This window comes from Catharus ustulatus, chromosome 8 (assembly GCF_009819885.2).
Source record: "Catharus ustulatus isolate bCatUst1 chromosome 8, bCatUst1.pri.v2, whole genome shotgun sequence".
In the NCBI taxonomy this organism is placed as follows: Eukaryota; Metazoa; Chordata; class Aves; order Passeriformes; family Turdidae; genus Catharus; species Catharus ustulatus.
The window spans coordinates 655,720-675,452 of record NC_046228.1 but is presented as its reverse complement, the minus strand read 5'-3'; the positions used below and the strand labels follow the sequence as shown (position 1 = coordinate 675,452).

Below are 19,733 nucleotides of genomic sequence, written 5' to 3'. Positions count from 1 at the left end.
GGGATCTGGATCCAGCAGGGGGCTGAGATCAGGGAAGGGAGGGATCTGGATCCAGCACGGGGCTGAGATCGGGAGGGAGGGCTCTGGAATCAGGAGCAGTGCCGGGATCAGAGGAAGGGAGGGCTCTGGACCCGGCACAGACTCAGATCAGGAGGGAGGGCTCTGGACCCAGCACACCCTGAGATCAGGAGGGAGGGCTCTGGACCGGCACAGACTCAGATCAGAGGGAGGGCTCTGGAATCAGGAGCAGTGCCGGATCAGAGGAAGGGAGGGCTCTGGAATCAGGAGCAGTGCCGGATCAGAGGAAGGGAGGGCTCTGGAATCAGGAGCAGTGCCGGATCAGAGGAAGGGAGGGCTCTGGACCCAGCACACCCTGAGATCAGGAGGGAGGGCTCTGGATTCAGGAGCAGTGCCGGATCAGAGGAAGGGAGGGCTCTGGAGCAGCACAGACTCAGATCAGAGGGAGGGCTCTGGACCCGGCACAGACTCAGATCAGAGGGAGGGCTCTGGAATCAGGAGCAGTGCCGGGATCAGAGGAAGGGAGGGCTCTGGAGCAGCACAGCCGCTGACGCTGCCGGCTGCAGCAGCTCCGCAATGGCTGAGCCCGCCGGCGCTGAGCTCATCCCGCAGCCTGCCGGGCACTGCCGCCCTTAGCTCTGCTCCGATCCGCCTCGGGACCACCCGGTGAGCGCATCTTGCTCTATGCATGGGGGATTTTCAGTGGGTTTATTTTATTTTCCTTTTCCGTCCTCTCGGGCTTCCCTGGACCAATCGATGCATCACTCCTCATCTGATCCTGCTGTTCAGAGACAGACATGGAAAACAGAACCATATGCAGCAGGGATGGATTAAATTTTTTATCCTTTTGCAGTGTAAACCATTAAAACGGTTTTAAATGTGTCTGCTGGAGCAGCCTACAGGTTTTATGTGTAATGCAGTGCAGGCAGGGACTCCCTTGGTGTGCAGCATGAGGGAGCGAGGTTTCTGCCTACCTGTGCTCCTTAATTAGTGTCTACCTGTGCTCCCTAATTAGTGTCTACCTGTGCTCCTTAATTAGTGCCTGCCTCTGCTTATTAATCAGTGCTTATCTGTGTAATGTAAATATAAATATGGACATAATGTGTGATTGAAGATAGATGGATAGATAGATAGATAGACAGATAGAAGGATAGATAGATGGATAGATAGATGGATAGATAGACAGATAGATAGATAGATAGATAGATAGATAGATAGATAGATAGACAGATAGATAGACAGACACAGATTTGTTGCACATTTCCTGCTGCCTGAGGCCTGGCAGGCTCCATTTTCAGCCGTGCTGTTGCTGTTCTGTGTCTGAGGTTATTTCCCCATCCTCCCTTCGGACTGGTTTAAGCCTGGCTCTGATTGGCAAAGCTTTGCTCTGGATGGCAGTGAGGGGAAGGCTGTGCCTGGCACTGGGGCCCAGCTGCTCCTCCTGCTCTGTTTGTTGCTCGGGGTTTCGTGGCACCTGTGTGGGGAGTGATGCAGGAAATGCAGGGTTGGTGCTGGCTGCTGCATTTCTGTGCAGTGGGGATGTTCCTGATGGATCACTGTGGGGATGTTCCTGATGGATCTCTGTGCAGTGGGGATGTTCCTGATTGATCTCTGTGCAGTGGGGATGTTGTTGCTGCATCTCTGTGCAGTGGGGATGTTCCTGACAGATCTCTGTGCAGTGGGGATGTTCCTGACGGATCTCTGTGCAGTGGGGATGTTGTTGCTGGGTCTCTGTGCAGTGGGGATGTTGCTGATGGATCTCTGTGCAGTGGGGATGTTCCTGATGGATCTCTGTGCAGTGGGGATGTTGCTGCTGGATCTCTGTGCAGTGGGGATGTTGCTGCTGGATCTCTGTGCAGTGGGGATGTTGCTGATTGATCTCTGTGCAGTGGGGATGCTGTTGGTTGATCTCTGTGCAGTGGGGATGTTGCTGGATCTCTGTGGGGATGTTGTTGCTGGGTCTCTGTGCACTGGGGATGTTCCTGCTGGATCTCTGTGCAGTGGGGATGTTCCTGATGGATCTCTGTGCAGTGGGGATGTTCCTGATGGATCTCTGTGCAGTGGGGATGTTGCTGATGGATCTCTGTGCAGTGGGGATGTTCCTGATGGATCTCTGTGCAGTGGGGATGTTGCTGATTGATCTCTGTGCAGTGGGGATGTTGCTGATGGATCTCTGTGCAGTGGGGATGTTCCTGATGGATCTCTGTGCAGTGGGGATGTTGCTGCTGGATCTCTGTGCAGTGGGGATGTTACTGCAGGGTCTCTGTGCAGTGGGGATGTTCCTGACAGATCTCTGTGCAGTGGGGATGTTCCTGACGGATCTCTGTGCAGTGGGGATGTTGTTGCTGGGTCTCTGTGCAGTGGGGATGTTGCTGATGGATCTCTGTGCAGTGGGGATGTTGCTGCTGGATCTCTGTGCAGTGGGGATGTTCCTGATTGATCTCTGTGCAGTGGGGATGTTCCTGATTGATCTCTGTGCAGTGGGGATGTTCCTGATGGATCTCTGTGCAGTGGGGATGTTCCTGCAGGGTCTCTGTGCAGTGGGGATGTTCCTGATGCATCTCTGTGCAGTGGGGATGTTGCTGATTGATCTCTGTGCAGTGGGGATGTTGTTGCTGGGTCTCTGTGCAGTGGGGATGTTGCTGATTGATCTCTGTGCAGTGGGGATGTTGTTGCTGGGTCTCTGTGCAGTGGGGATGTTGCTGATTGATCTCTGTGCAGTGAGATGTTGCTGATGGATCTCTGTGCAGTGGGGATGTTGCTGGTTGATCTCTGTGCAGTGGGGATGTTGCTGGTTGATCTCTGTGCAGTGGGGATGTTGCTGGTTGATCTCTGTGCAGTGGGGATGTTCCTGATGGATCTCTGTGCAGTGGGGATGTTGCTGCTGGATCTCTGTGGGGATGTTGTTGCTGGGTCTCTGTGCAGTGGGGATGTTGTTGCTGGGTAGCACACGCCCTGATGATTGCTGTGACGAATAATCTGTGTCTGTGCTGGCCGAGGAGCTGATCTGGGCATTTCCTGTTGGCTGAACGTGCGCTGTGTGTCTCAGAGCTCTCCCATGGCAGCCCTGTCCCCATTGAAATCATCCCTGAAGTGCCCAGGCTGGATGTGCCTGCAGACCTGACAGAGCTGTCCCTGTCCATGGTAGGGCTGCAGTGGATGAGCTTTAGGTCCCCCACAACCGAACCATTTTGGGCTTTTGAATCTATTCTGTGCTATTTAATAAAAAAAAAAAAAGTTCTTTTATTTTTCTTTCCCAGCTGCTTGCTCCCTCAGTGGTTTTAAATGTGATTTATCTCATCCAGATTCCTTCTCAGCTCATGGGATGCCTCTACTGACACTGCTAAAAATGGAGACAGAAATTAGAAAGCACGTTGGAGCTGTGTTGACTTTTGCCTGTTATTTCACACATTGTGATAGAGCCAGAGAAATGTGTGTGTAGTACAAAATAATAATTTCCTGGCAAGAACGACTCACAGCTGTCAGCCTGGGCTCTCAGCTGAGTGCAGCATCCTTGAGCTGCCCCTTCCCTGCCCCTGGGCTCCTCTGTCTGGGTGAGGTGCCTGGGTGTTTGATACACGCTCAGAAACTGAAAGTTCCTCAGGACTGACAGGTTACTTGATTTGCAGTGGAATTTCTGGTTTGTGTTGGCTCTGGGCAGCTCCCTGACTCAGACCCCCCTGTTCTTCACCTGCAAATATCAGACAGGAATTTTGGTGTTTGCAGAGGTGATTAAAGGCACCAGTAGGAGGCCACAAGGATGGGCTGACCAGAGGAAAGTGCATTTGTCACCAGGCCCTGGTGGAGAAAACAACACCCCCTTGGAAAGGCTTTAAAGAATGTGCTGAAGGCTCATGGGTTGTCTTGACAAATACCAGTCTGGGGTGTATTTGTGGAGCTGTGTGCCTGTAAATCCCTCCCTTGGTTGTGCTCAGTTGTCAACACCTCCCACGTGGTGAAGCTCCACCAAGTTTCCCAGAGCACTGTCAGTTTACATGAAGAGTGAAACTTTGCTTCACATTCCTTTTCCCTGAAATGCGTCTCTAAAATATTACTTTTTATTACAGATGGTTTGAATTCAAAGTAGCAAATGAGTGTTAACAAGTGAAGGCCTTTAAATAATGATCTTTAACATTTTCCCTTAAAACTTGTGTTCTCAGCTTGTCACCTTCTGTGCTGCAGCTCTTCATGTATGGTCAGGAACAGAGGCTCAGCTTAAATGGAAAAATAATTTAGCAAGCAAGTCCTAAACATTTTACACATCCCAGTTGACTGGGATGTGGGATTTGAGCCCATCCAACCACTCTGGGAGAGAGATTCTAACAGCACTGAACAATCTGAAGACACAGAACAGCATTTGTATGAATGTATTTTATGGTAAAAGCAGACAAATATTAGCCAGAAATGCAATGAACTCACTGGTGGGACCCTGTCTTTATTAGGTTTTATTTCGAGCCAGGAACACAAACCTGCCTGCAGAGAGAGGAGAGATTCCTTCTCCCCAGAGCAGGGAGCGTTGGCTGCTGGAGTGGAAAATGCTGATCCATTCCCAGCAATGGTTTGACCTGGAAAGCAAATTCCTGATTTTCCTTTGCAGTTACAGCCAGAGGCACCGTGCCCAAATGAACCCCCAAGGGTCTCAGGAGCTGAGTGGGATTGTGTAGGAGTGACTCTGATGGGGAATGACACGGTGGAGTTGTGAGAATCCCTTCAGTCCTTGCAGGCACACGTGCTCAGGGTTTGTTACTCGCTGCTGGTGCAGAATGGAGATGAGGGATCGATTATTCCATCTGTGCAGCAGGGGCAGGGCCTGAGGAGACACTGGAGAGAGCTGAGGGAATGTCTGCAGGATAACTGGGTGTCCCCAGCAGCAGGGAGTGCAGCCTGGCTTTCCTGGAATGCGCTGCAGCTCCTGGGGCTGGAGCCTCTGCTGCTGTGGTCACCGACCTTGGCAAGGTCACGGCCAGCAGGGCTCTAAAAAGGGCACCAGGCTGCAGAAAGTGTCATTTCCATGCCCTCAGCTCCTGTTCTGGCTGTGTTCCCCTGTTGGTGGCTCCAGCCCAGCACAGTCCCAGGGAGGGGCTGCAGGATCCCCGGGAAGGGATCATGGAAAAGGGCCAGCAGGGGCTGGGACTTCATAGCCTGGGGCTGGGTAACTGACCCCAAGATGAACCAAAACTTACAAAAGTGTAAAACTCATGCCCAGGATCCATCTGGGAATTGATTTGGGTGCAGCTCTTGCACTGCCCAAGGCGAATCCTTTCAATAAATATTGATTTTATTCCTTTTGCTCTGCCCAGTCTCTTCCAGAGACATCACAATCCTGGGATTGGGTCGGGAGGGTCCTGCCAGCCCAGCCCACCCCTGTCACACCCAGGTGTGACAGCTCAGGGCCAGCCTGCCCTCAGCAATGTGTCACCGTCCCACTCATCTCAGGGAGCTCCCAGAGCAGCTCTGTGTCAAATGTCACATCTGGCAGCCTTGCAGCACCTCTGCAGAAAGTTCCACTTGGATGCTGAAATGTTTGTAATATTCTTGATGGGATACAGGATTTGTTTTGGTTTTTTTTTAAAAAATTGCAACACATCGACTTTGAAGATGAAGCAAAAAATGTTATATTTGTTAAAAGTGTTTATCAGCTCATGGCAGGGTCAGTGGCCACAGGGACTGATGTGTTTGCCCTCATGGCAGGGTCAGTGGCCACAGGGACTGCTCCGCTCGCCCCCGGGCTGCTGTGTCTCTCTCGCTGTCGCTGTCGCTGTCCATGGTCCCGCTCTGAGCTCGGGGCTCCTCGTGCTGGGTCTGGAGCACAAGGGAACGGTCTTGAAGGAAAATTGATTTGTTTGAAGTGTGGTATAATTAGCACCTGGAAAACACTCAATGGTCAGAATTTATCCGTTCTACAATAATATAATAATGCTGCAGTGGTTAAAAACCTTTTCTGTCCGGTCAAAATGCCTTTGGGATTTCTGCCGTGGCTACTAATGACTAATTAAAAACTGGCTGTCCTGGCAGATCCAACCTTTCCCTGCCGGAGCCCTGCGTGTCCTAGCTGTCACTGCAGGAGCTGGGCTGGGTCGGGGTTTGTGAGCCCGCCCTGCTCCTTCCCAGAGCTGCTCTGCAGGGCTGGCCCGAGCTGGGGCCACAACAGGGGATCTGTCACTGTCTGTGCTGCCCCTGCTGTGCTCCCCATCCCATCCCTGTATCCCATCCCATCCCATCCCATCCCATCCCATCCCATCCCATCCCATCCCATCCCATCCCATCCGATCCCATCCCATCCCATCCCATCCCATCCCATCCCTGTATCCCATCCCATCCCATCCCATCCCTGTATCCCATCCCATCCCATCCCATTATCCCATCCCAGCCCTAGAGTTGTCCTGCAGGAAATAAGAAGTGGGAATGGATGGAGACAGGAACAGCAGGGCACAGGGCTGGGGAGAGTCAGGCTGGTCAGAGAGCTCACCAAGAGCAGGAGCACACAAATACAAACATGGTCTTTTCCCCTCAAAGCTGTTTTTGGGGGAGTAGGGAGGGTTGGGTGTTTTCTGTTATTATTTTGTTTGCTCCAAGGGAAAATCTGAGATGGGAGGGCGTGCAGTGAGTGCCCTCAGCAGTGGCAGTGCCCAGCAGGATCCCAAGCTGGAGCCCAGAGCTCCTGGGTCTGGTTCCTCCTGCTGTCACTGTCCCAGGTCACTGCCAGGCTGGCCCTGGATGGCAGGGGAGGGTCAGACTGGCACAGCCCAGCCCAGGTCACTGCCAGCCTGGCCCTGGATGGCCCTGGATGACAGGAGAGGGTCAGACTGGCACAGCCCAGCCCAGGCTGGCCCTGGATGGCAGGGGAGGGTCAGACTGGCACAGCCCAGCCCAGGTCACTGCCAGCCTGGCCCTGGATGGCCCTGGATGGCCCTGGAGGGCAGGGGAGGGTCAGACTGGCACAGCCCAGCCCAGGTCACTGCCAGACTGGCCCTGGATGGCCCTGGAGGGCAGGAGAGGGTCAGACTGGCACAGCCCAGCCCCCAGGACAGGGACATGAGCAAACACCAAGCTCAATGAGGGACTTGTGTGAGTTTGTGGGGAAAGCCTTAGTGTAACTTTCCTCTCCTCCTTTCCCTGTAAACTCCCTGCCATTGTGGTGTGAGGGTTCTTTTTCCTTCAAGAGTTTTTTTACTTCCAAGATAAGTTTTACTGTGAGAGCAGTAACAGTCCTGTGAGGGGAACCAGCTAACTTGGTGTTCTGCATAAACCTGTGAAAGTGAAGAGAAATAAATGCTCTGCTAAAAATATCACTGCTGTGGTTTAAAAATAAACCAGTCAACAGCCGAGTCTGAGACTGAGGGGCATCACACAGGCACAAATGTTTCCTCTGCTGCTTCCATTGCTGTGCCAATCCCCACGGGCTGTCAGGGAGGGCAGGGAGCTCCGGAGCAGACAGAGCTCCAGGGAAGGGATGTCTGCAGAGACTGGGATGTACTGGGGTGTACTGGGATGTCTGCAGAGACTGGGATGTGCTGGGATGCACTGGGATGTGCTAGGATGTACTGGAATGTCTGCACAGGCTGGGATGTACTGGGATGCACTGGGATGTACTGGGATGTGTTGGGATGCACTGGGATGTACTGGGATGCACTGGGATGCACTGGGATGTGTTGGGATGCACTGGGATGTACTGGGATGCACTGGGATGCACTGGGATGTTCTGGGGTGCACTGGGATGTACTGGGATGCACTGGGATGTACTGGGATGCGCTGGGATGTACTGGGATGCACTGGGGTGCACTGGGATGTACTGGGATGTGCTGGGATGTTCTGGGATGTTCTGGGATGTACTGGGATGCACTGGGATGCACTGGGATGCACTGGGATGTACTGGGATGCACTGGGATGTGCTGGGATGCACTGGGATGCACTGGGATGTGCTGGGATGCACTGGGATGCACTGGGATGTACTGGGATGCACTGGGATGCACTGGGATGTACTGGGATGTGCTGGGATGCACTGGGATGCACTGGGATGCACTGGGATACACTGGAATGTTCTCCTGCATCCCCAAATCCCAATAAAGGCTCCCGGGGCTCCCCGAGCTCCAGGGCTGTCGGAGCAGCAGCTGCAGCTCTGGTTTGGTTTGAGGAGCTGTTGTTCAGCAGCACTGAATGGCCCTGGCTGTGAGCTGGGTGTCCCAGCCTCTCTGAGGGTGCTGTGCTTTGGCTTCTGGAGCATGATTCCTGCCTGCTTATTTCATATTAATGAGATGGCTTCTGGAGCACGATCTCCTGCCTGCTTATTTCACATTAATGAGACTCCTCTATTTAAAGGAACGTTGCGTGCGAGCTTAGGTCCTTCCAGCTTCCCTGGAGTTCTGAATTCCAAGCTAGCTTGGCTCACAGAGAGTAACGTTTTTTGAGATGTTTTTCAATGTTCTTTAACACCCCAATCAGTTTTGTTACATCTAAATTGAGGCCATCAGCCGTGCAGGGCAGTGGGAGTCATTTGTTACCCCAGTTTTAATTTCATTGCTGTTCTTTTCATGCTCAAACCCATCCCTGGCTCTGGGTCATGTCCTGCCCACTGCTGACAACAAAGCTGTGCTGAACATCAGAAATGTGAGGGAAAACCTGGCTGGGCCAGACTTTCCCCTGGAGGTCAGAGCCTGGTGTCATTTCCTCCCCAGCAGGTCCTGGTTCCCAACCCCAGCCTGCCCTCAGCAATGTGTCGCCGTCCCACTCATCTCAAGGAGCTCCCAGAGCAGCTCTGTGTCAAATGTCACATTTTGCAGCCTTGCAGCACCTCTGCAGAAAGTTCTACTTGGATGCTGAAATGTTTGTAATATTCTTGCTGGGATACAGGATTTGTTTTGGTTTTTTTTTAAAAAAAAAATTGCAACACATCGACTTTGAAGATGAAGCATAAAAATTATTTTTAGCGTTTGCTGCTAAGTCATCAGAGATGATAAAGGAGAAAGAGCATTTATAGCTCCTTCTCTTTGGCAACAGCAGAAAAACCCCATCCTCCTTCCTGGCTGAGTAAAGAGATTTCCTCAAAGTTGGCCCCAAATTCCACCCAGTGCTGTCCCCATGGCAGGGGCACCTCCCACTGTCCCCACTGTCCCCAGTGTCCAACCTGGCCTTGGGCACTGCCGGGATCCAGGGGCAGCCACAGCAAATCTGGGAATTCCATCCCAGCCAGGGAACAATTCCTGCCAAAATCCCATCCAAACCCACCCAGTGTCAGCTCAGAGCCATCCCCTGTGTCCTGTCCCTCCATCCCCTGTCCCCAGTCCCTCTCAGCTCTCCTGCAGCCCCTTTAGGCCCTGGCAGGGCTCTGAGCTCTCCTGAATCCTCCTCCTGTCCAGGTGAGCACCCCCAGCTCTCCCAGGCTGGCTCCAGGGCTGCTCCAGTTGCAATATAGGGCTTTAAAATTCTTGATTTTAATTAAACCTAAGTTCTTCTAAATATTCAAATGCCATTCTAAAACATTTCAGTTTCATTTTTGACAGCATCTCAATTTTTCATCTCAATGTTTTGACTAAAATGATTCAGAAATAAATCCATCACCAAAAAATGCTCCAGGCATCCAAGCTGACCACGGGAGCTGTGTGAGGTTGGGAGTGCCCATCCCTGGAGGGATCAGGGATGTGTCAGGGACTGTGTGGTCAGTGTGTCAGTGACTCTGGTCAGTGTGTCCTGCACTCTGTGGTCAGTGTGTCCTGCACTCTGTGGTCAGTGTGTCAGGGACTCTGGTCAGTGTGTCAGACACTCTGTGGTCAGTGTGTCAGGGACTGTGTGGTCAGTGTGTCAGGGACTCTGTGGTCAGTGTGTCAGGGACTCTGTGGTCAGTGTGTCAGGGACTGTGTGGTCAGTGTGTCAGGGACTCTGTGGTCAGTGTGTCAGACACTCTGTGGTCAGTGTGTCAGGGACTGTGTGGTCAGTGTGTCAGTGACTCTGGTCAGTGTGTCAGGGACTGTGTGGTCAGTGTGTCAGACACTCTGTGGTCAGTGTGTCAGGGACTGTGTGGTCAGTGTGTCCTGCACTCTGTGGTCAGTGTGTCAGGGACTGTGTGGTCAGTGTGTCAGACACTCTGTGGTCAGTGTGTCAGGGACTGTGTGGTCAGTGTGTCAGGGACTGTGTGGTCAGTGTGTCAGACACTCTGTGGTCAGTGTGTCAGGGACTCTGTGGTCAGTGTGTCAGGGACTGTGTGGTCAGTGTGTCAGACACTCTGTGGTCAGTGTGTCAGGGACTCTGTGGTCAGTGTGTCCTGCACTCTGTGGTCAGTGTGTCAGACACTCTGTGGTCAGTGTGTCAGGGACTGTGTGGTCAGTGTGTCCTGCACTCTGTGGTCAGTGTGTCCTGCACTCTGTGGTCAGTGTGTCCTGCACTCTGTGGTCAGTGTGTCAGTGACTCTGTGGTCAGTGTGTCCTGCACTCTGTGGTCAGTGTGTCAGGGACTGTGTGGTCAGTGTGTCCTGCACTCTGTGGTCAGTGTGTCAGTGACTGTGTGGTCAGTGTGTCAGTGACTCTGGTCAGTGTGTCAGACACTCTGTGGTCAGTGTGTCCTGTACTCTGTGGTCAGTGTGTCAGTGACTCTGTGGTCAGTGTGTCAGGGACTGTGTGGTCAGTGTGTCCTGCACTCTGTGGTCAGTGTGTCCTGCACTCTGTGGTCAGTGTGTCCTGCACTCTGTGGTCAGTGTGTCAGGGACTGTGTGGTCAGTGTGTCCTGCACTCTGTGGTCAGTGTGTCCTGCACTCTGTGGTCAGTGTGTCAGGGACTGTGTGGTCAGTGTGTCCTGCACTCTGTGGTCAGTGTGTCCTGCACTCTGTGGTCAGTGTGTCCTGCACTCTGTGGTCAGTGTGTCCTGCACTCTGTGGTCAGTGTGTCAGACACTGCCCTGAGCTGCAGCCCGGGAGGGGCCCTGGCAGCCTCGGGCACTGATGTGCAGCATCCATTCCCTTTCAAACAGCAGAGAAAGGCAGAGGAGCAGCAGGTTTGGCCTCCATGGCAACAGCAGCAGCTCCAGGCTGTGCTCAGCTCTCAGCCTGCCTGGGGAAGGGCTCCTGAGCGTGGGTTTGCTTCCAAAATCTCCTTGGCTGCAAGTGAAGGGAGCCGTGTTTCCCCAGCCCAGCTGGCAGAGGGAATGCTCTGGGATCCTGCTGGAGAGCCCCAGGGAGAGCCTGGCCCTGGTGAGACAGGACAGGGCAAACCTGGAGCACTGAAAGTCTCTGTTCAGCTCAAAACTCATTTATTTCACCCCCATTCCCTACTGTTTATTTTCCTCTCTGTGGGAGGTTCCCAGCCCTTGGCATGGGTTGGCAGTGCCCCAGGCCAGGTTGGACATTGGGGTTGGAGCAGCCTGGGACAGTGCAGGTGTCCCTGCATGGCAGGGCTGCAGTGACAGGAGCTTTGAGTTCCTTTCCAACCCAAACCAAGCTGGGATTTTAGGGATTTGACGAACACAGCAGTCAGACTGCTGGAGGAAATGGCTGAGGCTGAGATGGAGAGGAGATGAGAGGCTCCAGCCTTTCCTGCTCTGTGTCCCTCCCAGAGCTGCTCTGGTGTGTAATTAGGGGCTGGGTCTGTCCTGGGGGTCTGGGCTGGTGCCCCCCTTCCCTTTGAAGCCAGGCAGTGCAGGAGCTGCTGCAGGAGCACAGCCGTGCTCTCCTGGGGCTTTGGAGGCTCTTTGAAATTGGGATTCTCTACTGCTTCAGGCTAATATTGATTTTTTTTCTGTTTTTATTACTTTTTTATTCAAGCATTCACCTCATGTCTCCTGCATGGCATGAAAATTTCATTCTTCTGCTTTCTTACTCATTCACTCATTGAATCCATTCTAAAACTCTCAGCTGCACCTTGTATTTCTCTTTTTAAAGATGCTGTTCAGTGGCTCACACCTGAAAACTTGAACCTGATGGTCTCTAATATTTTAGTGGTTTGAACAGATTTATGTCTGCAGAGATGTCAGAATTCTGGATGTATCTCTTCTACATGTGTGTGCTTTGTGTCTCTTGTGCACGAGCTTTTGGCTGCTGCTGGAGCACCCTGTATCTCAAAACCTGGTGGTCAGAAGCTTTGTAACCTCGAGGAGGTTTTTAAATCCATGGAAATTTGCAGGATGTGTTTGGGTGCCAGCCCAGGAAGGAAAACAAGACAGTCCTTTTATGTAAATGGAGTCTGCATTCGTGCTTCTAATTAAAAAATCGAAGGGAAAAGCTTTCTGTAATTAAAGGACGTGTTTGCTAATTTGTCACAGGCTGCATTCTGGAGCACTTCTGGTTGGATCATTCTGGAATTAACTTCAGCTTTCCCTCTCCATAGGAGCAGGATCATTGATTGTCCTTTGTCCTGGTCAGACCTGCCACAGGCAGGGGCTCCTCGGGCTGGGGCTCCCATTACTATTACTATTCCCATTCCCATTCCCCATTCCCATTTCCTGTTCCCATTTCCTGTTCCTGTTCCCATTCCCCATTCCCCATTCCCCATTCCCCATCCCCGTTCCCATTCCCATTCCCCATTCCCCATTCCCCATTCCCCATCCCCATTCCCATTCCCATTCCCCATTCCCCATTCCCATTCCCATTTCCTGTTCCTGTTCCCCTTCCTATTCCCCATTCCCCATTCCCATTCCCATTCCCCTTCCCTATTCCCCATTTCCCATTCCCTATTCCCCATTTCCCATTCCCCATTCCCCATTCCCCATTTCCCATTCCCTATTCCCCATTCCCCATTCCCCATTCCTATTCCCCATTCCCCATTCCCCATTCCTATTCCCCATTCCCCATTCCCCATTCCCATTCCCATTCCCATTTCCCATTCCCATTTCCCATTCCCATTTCCCATTCCCATTCCCGTTCCCATTTCCCATTCCCATTCCCCATTGCCATTGCCATTTCCCATCCCCATCCCTATCCCTATCCCCATCCCTATTCCCATTTCCATTGCCATTTCCAATCCCAATCCCATTCCCATTCCCCATTCCCATTTTCCATCCCCATCCCCATCTCCATCCCTATTCTGCAATCCCAATCCCATTCCCATTTCCCATTCCCAATCCCATTCCCATTTCCCATCCCATCCCTGTATCCCATCCCATCCCATCCCATCCCATCCCATTATCCCATCCCATCCCTGTATCCCAAAATTCCATCCCATCCCATCCCATCCCATCCCATCCCATCCATGTATCCCATCCCATCCCTGTATCCCATTATCCCATCCCATTATCCCATTATCCCATTATCCCATCCCCGCAGTCCCTGCAGTCACAGCCGGCGCTCTCCAGCCGGGCTCGGTGCGTTCCCGGGGGGCTCTGGCACTGCCCGTTCCCGTTCCCTTTCTGTCAGGGCGGGCAGGGCCGGTGTCTCTGGTGTCTCTCTGGTGTCTCTAGTGTCTCTGGTGTCTCTGGTGTCCCTCTGTCTCTCTGTCTCTCTGTCCCTCCCCGCTCTCCCCGGTCCCCGCTCAGCCCCGCGCTGCTTTTCCCAGGGAAGCGTTTCCTGCGCTAACGTAAGCGCTGGGGAGGGCTCAGGCGGAGCGGCTCGGGAGAGGCTGGCAGAGCGCTGGATGCAGGAAGCACATCCTCCCCGTGGCGCTGGCACGGTGTGGTGAGTTCCAGCTGGAAAAGCCAAAGCTGCTCCGTTTGCTGAGTCACAGCCCGGGGCCGCGGCGAGCCGGGAGCGGCCGCGCTGCAGCCGGGCTGGGCGCAGCCCCCGGGAGCTGCCCGGGGCTTCTCCGGCCGAGATGGGGTTTTAAATCTCACCGGAGTGCTCTGTAAGTTCAATTCCGTCTGTGGGGGTGGGCAGCGGCTCGCAGGGCGGGGGTGGCACTGGGGATGCGGGCACGGCACGGGGGATGCGGGGACATCCCGGGGGATGCGGGCACATCCCGGGCGCATCCCGGGCACATCCCGGGCGCGGGGGATGCGGGCACATCCCAGGGATGCGGGCACCTCCCGGGCGCGGGGGATGCGGGCGGTGCCGCCGGCTCGGGATGCGCGTCCTGGGCGGCAGCGAGCCCTGCCCGGGCCGGCAGGTCCGGAGGGGCCGGAGGGGCCCAGAGAGCCCTGCCCGGTGACAAGGGCACTTCTGCCCTTCCGGGGCCGGGTCCGGTGCCGGGCAGGCGGAGCTGCTCCCGCTGCCGGTGCCGGTACCGGAGCCGCTCTGCCGGGCCCGCTCTACCAGGGCCGCTCTGACGGATCCGCTCTCGCAGTGCCGGTACCGGAGCCGCTCTCCCTATGCCGGTACCGGATCCATTCTCCCGTCCCCGCTCTCCCTCTGCAGCCGCGGCCGGGGCTGCTCCATCCCCACCCGGGGCTCTGTGCCGCAGCTCCGGCGCTCCCTCCGCGATGATGCCCGCTGTCCCTGGAGCTGTGCTGTCCCTGGTCTGTGCTGTCCCTGGTCTGTGCTGTCCCTGGAGCTGTGCTGTCCCTGGTCCGTGCTGTCCCTGGTCCGTGCTGTCCCTGGTCCGTGCTGTCCCTGGTCCGTGCTGTCCCTGGAGCTGTGCTGTCCCTGCTCTGTGCTGTCCCTGCTCTGTGCTGTCCCTGCTCTGTGCTGTCCCTGGAGCTGTGCTGTCCCTGCTCTGTGCTGTCCCTGCTCTGTGCTGTCCCTGGTCTGGGCTGTCTCCGCAAGCCCGCAGAGCTCGGTGTCACATCCAGAGGAATCTGTGCACGGAGGAGGGAGTGGGATCGCTGTAGGAGAGGCAGGAGGGGTCCCTGGCAGCAGAGAGGCTGCAGGTAGGACAGGGACACAGGAGCAGTTCCTGGGCACCAGTGAAATGTAGCGTTCGACACTTGAAAGCAATTCTAGTTCTGCTGAAATGCTGCCAGGATATGTATTATCTAGACAGAAAAATAGCAGCTCTTGGGCTGCTATTTCCAGTGTATCTGTGGTCATTTTAATTGCAGATTTGTGTTTTAAAGCATAGCTGAAGTTTTTATTATTGTTAGACATGTTTTCCTTGTACTTTTTAATTAGCTTTTAAGAAGTTGTAAAAACCTCAGCATCTTTAGGAGCTGTGAAGCTGCTGAGCCGTGGGTAATCAGCCCAGCTGCGGTGCCTGAGCACTGCTCGGCACTGTGGCCTGAGCTGACATCCCTGAGGGATGGAGCAGAATCATGGAATCACAGAATCACAGAATTGATAAGGGTGAAAAAACCCTTGGTGATCATCACACCCAACTCCTGACCCACCCACCACCAAGTTCACTCTAAATCGTGTCCCTAAGTGCCACATCTGCGGTTTTTGGACATTTCCAGGGATGGTGACTCCATCACTGCCCTTGCCAGACTGGACCACCCTTTCTGTGCTGAAATTCCCCCTGATCTCCATCCTACTCCTCCCCTGGTGTAACTTGAGGCTGCTTGCTGTCCCCCTGAGGAGCTCAGTGGGGCTCTCCTGCCAGCCCCTCACCCCCACTGCCGAGCCCCTCCTGCCTGCAGGGCTCCCCCAGCTGTGCCTGTGCCCTCTGCTCCCTGCACCGAGCAGGGCCCGAGCAGGAGCTGGGATTTCAACACAGGAATAATAACTGGGAAGGACAGTGCCCTTCCCCAAAGGCAGAGTGCAGCTCTGGGGAGTGCCAGTCCTGGCCTGGGCTGGGCTGGGCTGGAAGGGCTGGGCTGGGCTGGATTAGATTAGGTTGAGCTGGGCTGGGTTAGACTGGACTGGACTGAGCTGAGCTGGACTGGACTGGGCTGAGCTGGACTGGACTGGGCTGGACTGGAAGGGCTGGGCTGGGCTGGGCTGGAAGGGCTGGGCTGGGTTAGGCTGGGCTGGAAGGGCTGGACTGGACTGGACTGGGCTGGGCTGGGCTGGAAGGGCTGGGCTGGGTTAGGCTGGGCTGGACTGGACTGGGATGAGCTGGGCTGGACTAGGTTAGGCTGGAAGGGCTGGGCTGGGCTGGATTAGATTAGGCTGAACTGGGCTGGGCTGGGTTAGGCTGGGCTGGAAGGGCTGGGCTGGACTGGACTGGGCTGAGCTGGGCTGAACTGGGATGGGCTGGAAGGGCTGGGCTGGGTTGGACTGGGCTGAGTTGGGCTGGACTGGGTTAGGCTGGGCTGGAAGGGCTGGATTGGATTGGATTAGATTAGACTGAACTGGGCTGGGCTGGAAGGGCTGGGCTGGACTGGACTGGGCTGAACTGGGCTGGGCTGGGTTAGGCTGGGCTGGAAGGGCTGGGCTTGGCTGGATTAGATTAGGCTGAACTGGGCTGGGCTGTGTTAGGCTGGACTGGAAGGGCTGGACTGGACTGGACTGGGCTGAACTGGGCTGGGCTGGGCTGTGTTAGGCTGGACTGGAAGGCTGGGCTGTGGTGGCTGCTCTGGGGCTGGGCTCTGCCTCCAGCACCAGGGACTCAGCTCCTGCCTTTTCCCCCCTGCCCAACCTGGCCGGGGTGTTTGGCCCCAGCAGCAGCAGGACGATGCTCCCAGGGTTTGTGTGTGTGATCCCAGGTGGGAGATTCATCTTTCCATGGAAAAATCATTTTATTTCCTGCCAGTGCCCACAGGGTGGCTTCTTGTTCTTGCATTAGCACAAAGAAGTGACTGAAGCCTCCTTTTCACCTACACAGCATCAATCATTTAATAACTTCCTGTTCAACGCCCCTTCCCAAACAGATCCCGACTCCTTTATTACCTGGTCACACCTATGATGTCCCATTTAGGAGAACTGGAGTGGATTAATGAGTGCCTGCCATTTATCTTTCTGCACCATCATAATGCTTCTCCTCTGCTTTCACATCTCCTGCCCCTGTAATGCCTTATTTACATGGCTGTGTGCACAGCAGATGTCCTCAGTGATGGCTTGATCTTTCCTCCTAAATCTCTGTGTGCAGGAGATGTCAAATTGTATTTTTAAACGTAGATTATCTTGTACTTTCACAGATTGAATTTCATGTTGCTAAGTTACCTATTTTTTCTAGTTTGAGGTTATTGGGTTTTTTCCTTCCGTTTGCCTGCCTTGTCCTCTTTGCTGATTGACCTACATAATCTCTGTTATCAGCAGGTTTTTCTGTGCTGCCCTTTCCTCGTTACCAGGTCACCAGAGCAGCAGGCAGTGCCATCCCCAGCTCTGCTGGGAATCTCCTCCTGCAGCAGGAACTCCTTTGCTGTGCTCCCCATCTGTGCCTGCAGTTTGTTACACATCCCACAGCTCAGCCCCTCTCAGGGGTGCACAGGGTGGGATTTCTGGGGTGTCCCACCCAGCTCAGATATTCTGTGACTCCCCAGCTCCTCAGCAGGAGTGTCTGACCCTGAGGTGTCCTTGTGAAGCTGAGATCCACATTTCCATCCCCTCCTCCCCATCACCTCTGGGTGCCAGGGTTCCCTGGCAGCCCCAAGCACAGCCCAGGTTTCTCAGCCCCTCTGCTCTCCCCGTTTGGATTCAGAGCAGCCACAGCCACTCCTGGTGCTGCCCCTGCAGTGCCCAGGGCTCTCAGAGCTCCCTCAGTGCCTGGGAGCCCTGCCTGGGCTGGGGGCTCATCCCAGCCTGGAGCATCCCTGCCAGAGCAGGGCTGGAGCAGCCAGGGCCAGCAGCCAGATGGACACAGGGACACAGCCCTTGGCTCAGGATCACCACTCCCTGAAGGAGCTCAAGGCTGAAGGGCAGGAGGAACTGTGCTGAAATCCCAGATTACCCAGCTGCCACACTGACCCAGTGCCTGGGACAGGGCTGCTCTGGGCAGGGAGCTGCTGCTGGGAATGTTCTCCCACGTTTTACAGCACAGTTCACACAGGAATGCGGGGCTGGTGCTTTTACTGATGATCTGCACAGGTCCTTGAGGGGAGATTCCTGCAGGGCAGGGACCTGAGAGGAGGCACCAGCCAGGAGATGTCCCTTGGCAATGAGTCACTTGGCCTCAGAGCTCCAGGAGTCAGTGGAGTGACCCATGGAGAGCACAGGCAGAGGCAGCTGTGGAAGTCCCTCTTTCCCCCTTTTGTTTGCCTTTTAACTATTTGTTGTTAGTCTTGGTTAAAAAAAAAAACTTATAGAGCTGTTGTGTTGAAAAGATTTTCCCAGAGAAATGGATCACAGAACCCCAGAATGGTTTGGGTTTTTGAGTTGGAAGGGACCTTAAAGCTCATGTAGTGCCACCCCTGCCATGGCACAGCAGTGGTGGTGGCACAGGGATGGTGACACGACAGGGATGGTGGCACAGGGATAGTGACACAGGGATGGTGGCACAGCAGTGGTGGCACAGGGATGGTGACACAGGGATGGTGGCACAGCAGTGGTGGTGGCACAGGGATGGTGACAGGACAGGGATGGTGGCACAGCAGTGGTGGCACAGGGATGGTGACACAGGGATGGTGGCACAGGGATGGTGGCACAGCAGTGGTGGCACAGGGATGGTGACAGGACAGGGATGGTGACAGGACAGGGATGGTGGTGGCACAGGGATGGTGACACAGGGATGGTGGCACAGGGATGGTGGCACAGGGATGGTGACACAGGGATGGTGGCACAGCAGTGGTGGTGGCACAGGGATGGTGGCACAGGGATGGTGGCACAGGGATGGTGACACAGGGATGGTGGCACAGCAGTGGTGGTGGCACAGGGATGGTGGCACAGGGATGGTGGCACAGGGATGGTGGTGACACAGCAGTGGTGACACAGGGATGGTGGCACAGGGATGGTGGTGGCACAGGGATGGTGGTGGCACAGGGATGGTGACAGGACAGGAATGGTGACACAGCAGTGGTGGCACAGCAGTGGTGACACAGGGATGGTGACACAGGGGTGGTGGCACAGCAGTGGTGGCACAGCAGTGGTGACACAGGAATGGTGACACGGGGGTGGTGGCACAGCAGTGGTGGCACAGCAGGGTGTCCCTCCCTGCCCCTGGTGGCTGTCCCCCCCTCCCAGCCCACCCCAGCTCCCCGGTGCTCTGGCACTCTCCTGCTTTCCCTCCCAGTCTCTGTCGATGTTTATTGGGGTGTTGTTGCTTTATTCCATTGTTCTGTTCCTGAGCCATTGCACTCAGACCAGGGCACAGGGGGCTGCCATCAGGGAGGAGACTCCCAGCAAGTGTCACAAAAAGGTCATTTAAACCAGGCTGTTTAGTAATGAAAAATCAGGTTTGAAATAATCTGATCCTCACTTTTTCAGGCTGCAGGAACAGCTTTTCTCTAGAGCCTGATGGACACGTCCCAACTGTTTGCATTTGGGAGATTAATCGACTTTCCATTCCAATTCTTGTGTGTTGCTGTGAAATGTCAATTTTTATCTTGACTTAGAGCTGGGCACACACCTACTGAGAAGTAAAACCCGCTGTCAAACAGAAATGTGATTTTTGGATAGTCTGGGTCAGCCTAAAGAAAGGTTCCCACTCCCATCAGGGTCTTTTCCTGCTGCCCAGTTCCTCACAGCTGAATGGAATGGTGATGACTCAGTCTGGAAATTATCCTTAATTCTGAAATCCAAAGCACAGTGGTTTTGCCACCACTGTTGAGTCTGTTATTTTTCAAGCTAATTTATAAATTAAATCAATCCAAGAACTGAAAATCTTTTCTGAGAGTGTAGCAATTAAACCCTGCCTTTCCCACCCTCCAATCCAGCTGTGTTGTGTGTTGGTGCCGAGCAGGGCTGCAGAGGTGGCATTAAACACTTATTTAGGGATGTTAATGACATGCTTGCAGTGTTTCCATCGAGTGCTTGTGGATGGTGGATGCCATCTGTGTGACAGTTGATTTAGTTAATTATACAGCCTGCATTCCTGGAGGGGGATGGCATT

At 54.3% G+C, this 19,733-nt stretch overlaps 1 protein-coding gene across 22 annotated transcripts in view; it reads left to right on the top strand.

The window, feature by feature from the left end:
- The first annotated feature begins 341 nt into the window (after window positions 1-341).
- Window positions 342-19,733, top strand: part of JAKMIP3 (Janus kinase and microtubule interacting protein 3) — a 65,373-nt gene continuing 45,981 nt past the window's right edge. For 7 of the 22 annotated variants that reach the window (XM_042779471.1, XM_033065584.2, XM_033065585.2 and 4 more), the window contains exon 1: window positions 346-684. The gene's annotated coding sequence lies outside the window, so the exon portion shown is untranslated. Of the gene's footprint in view, window positions 685-19,733 lie in introns of all 22 variants that reach the window. The other 15 variants (XM_033065594.2, XM_033065593.2, XM_042779476.1 and 12 more) reach the window with 8 other exon arrangements.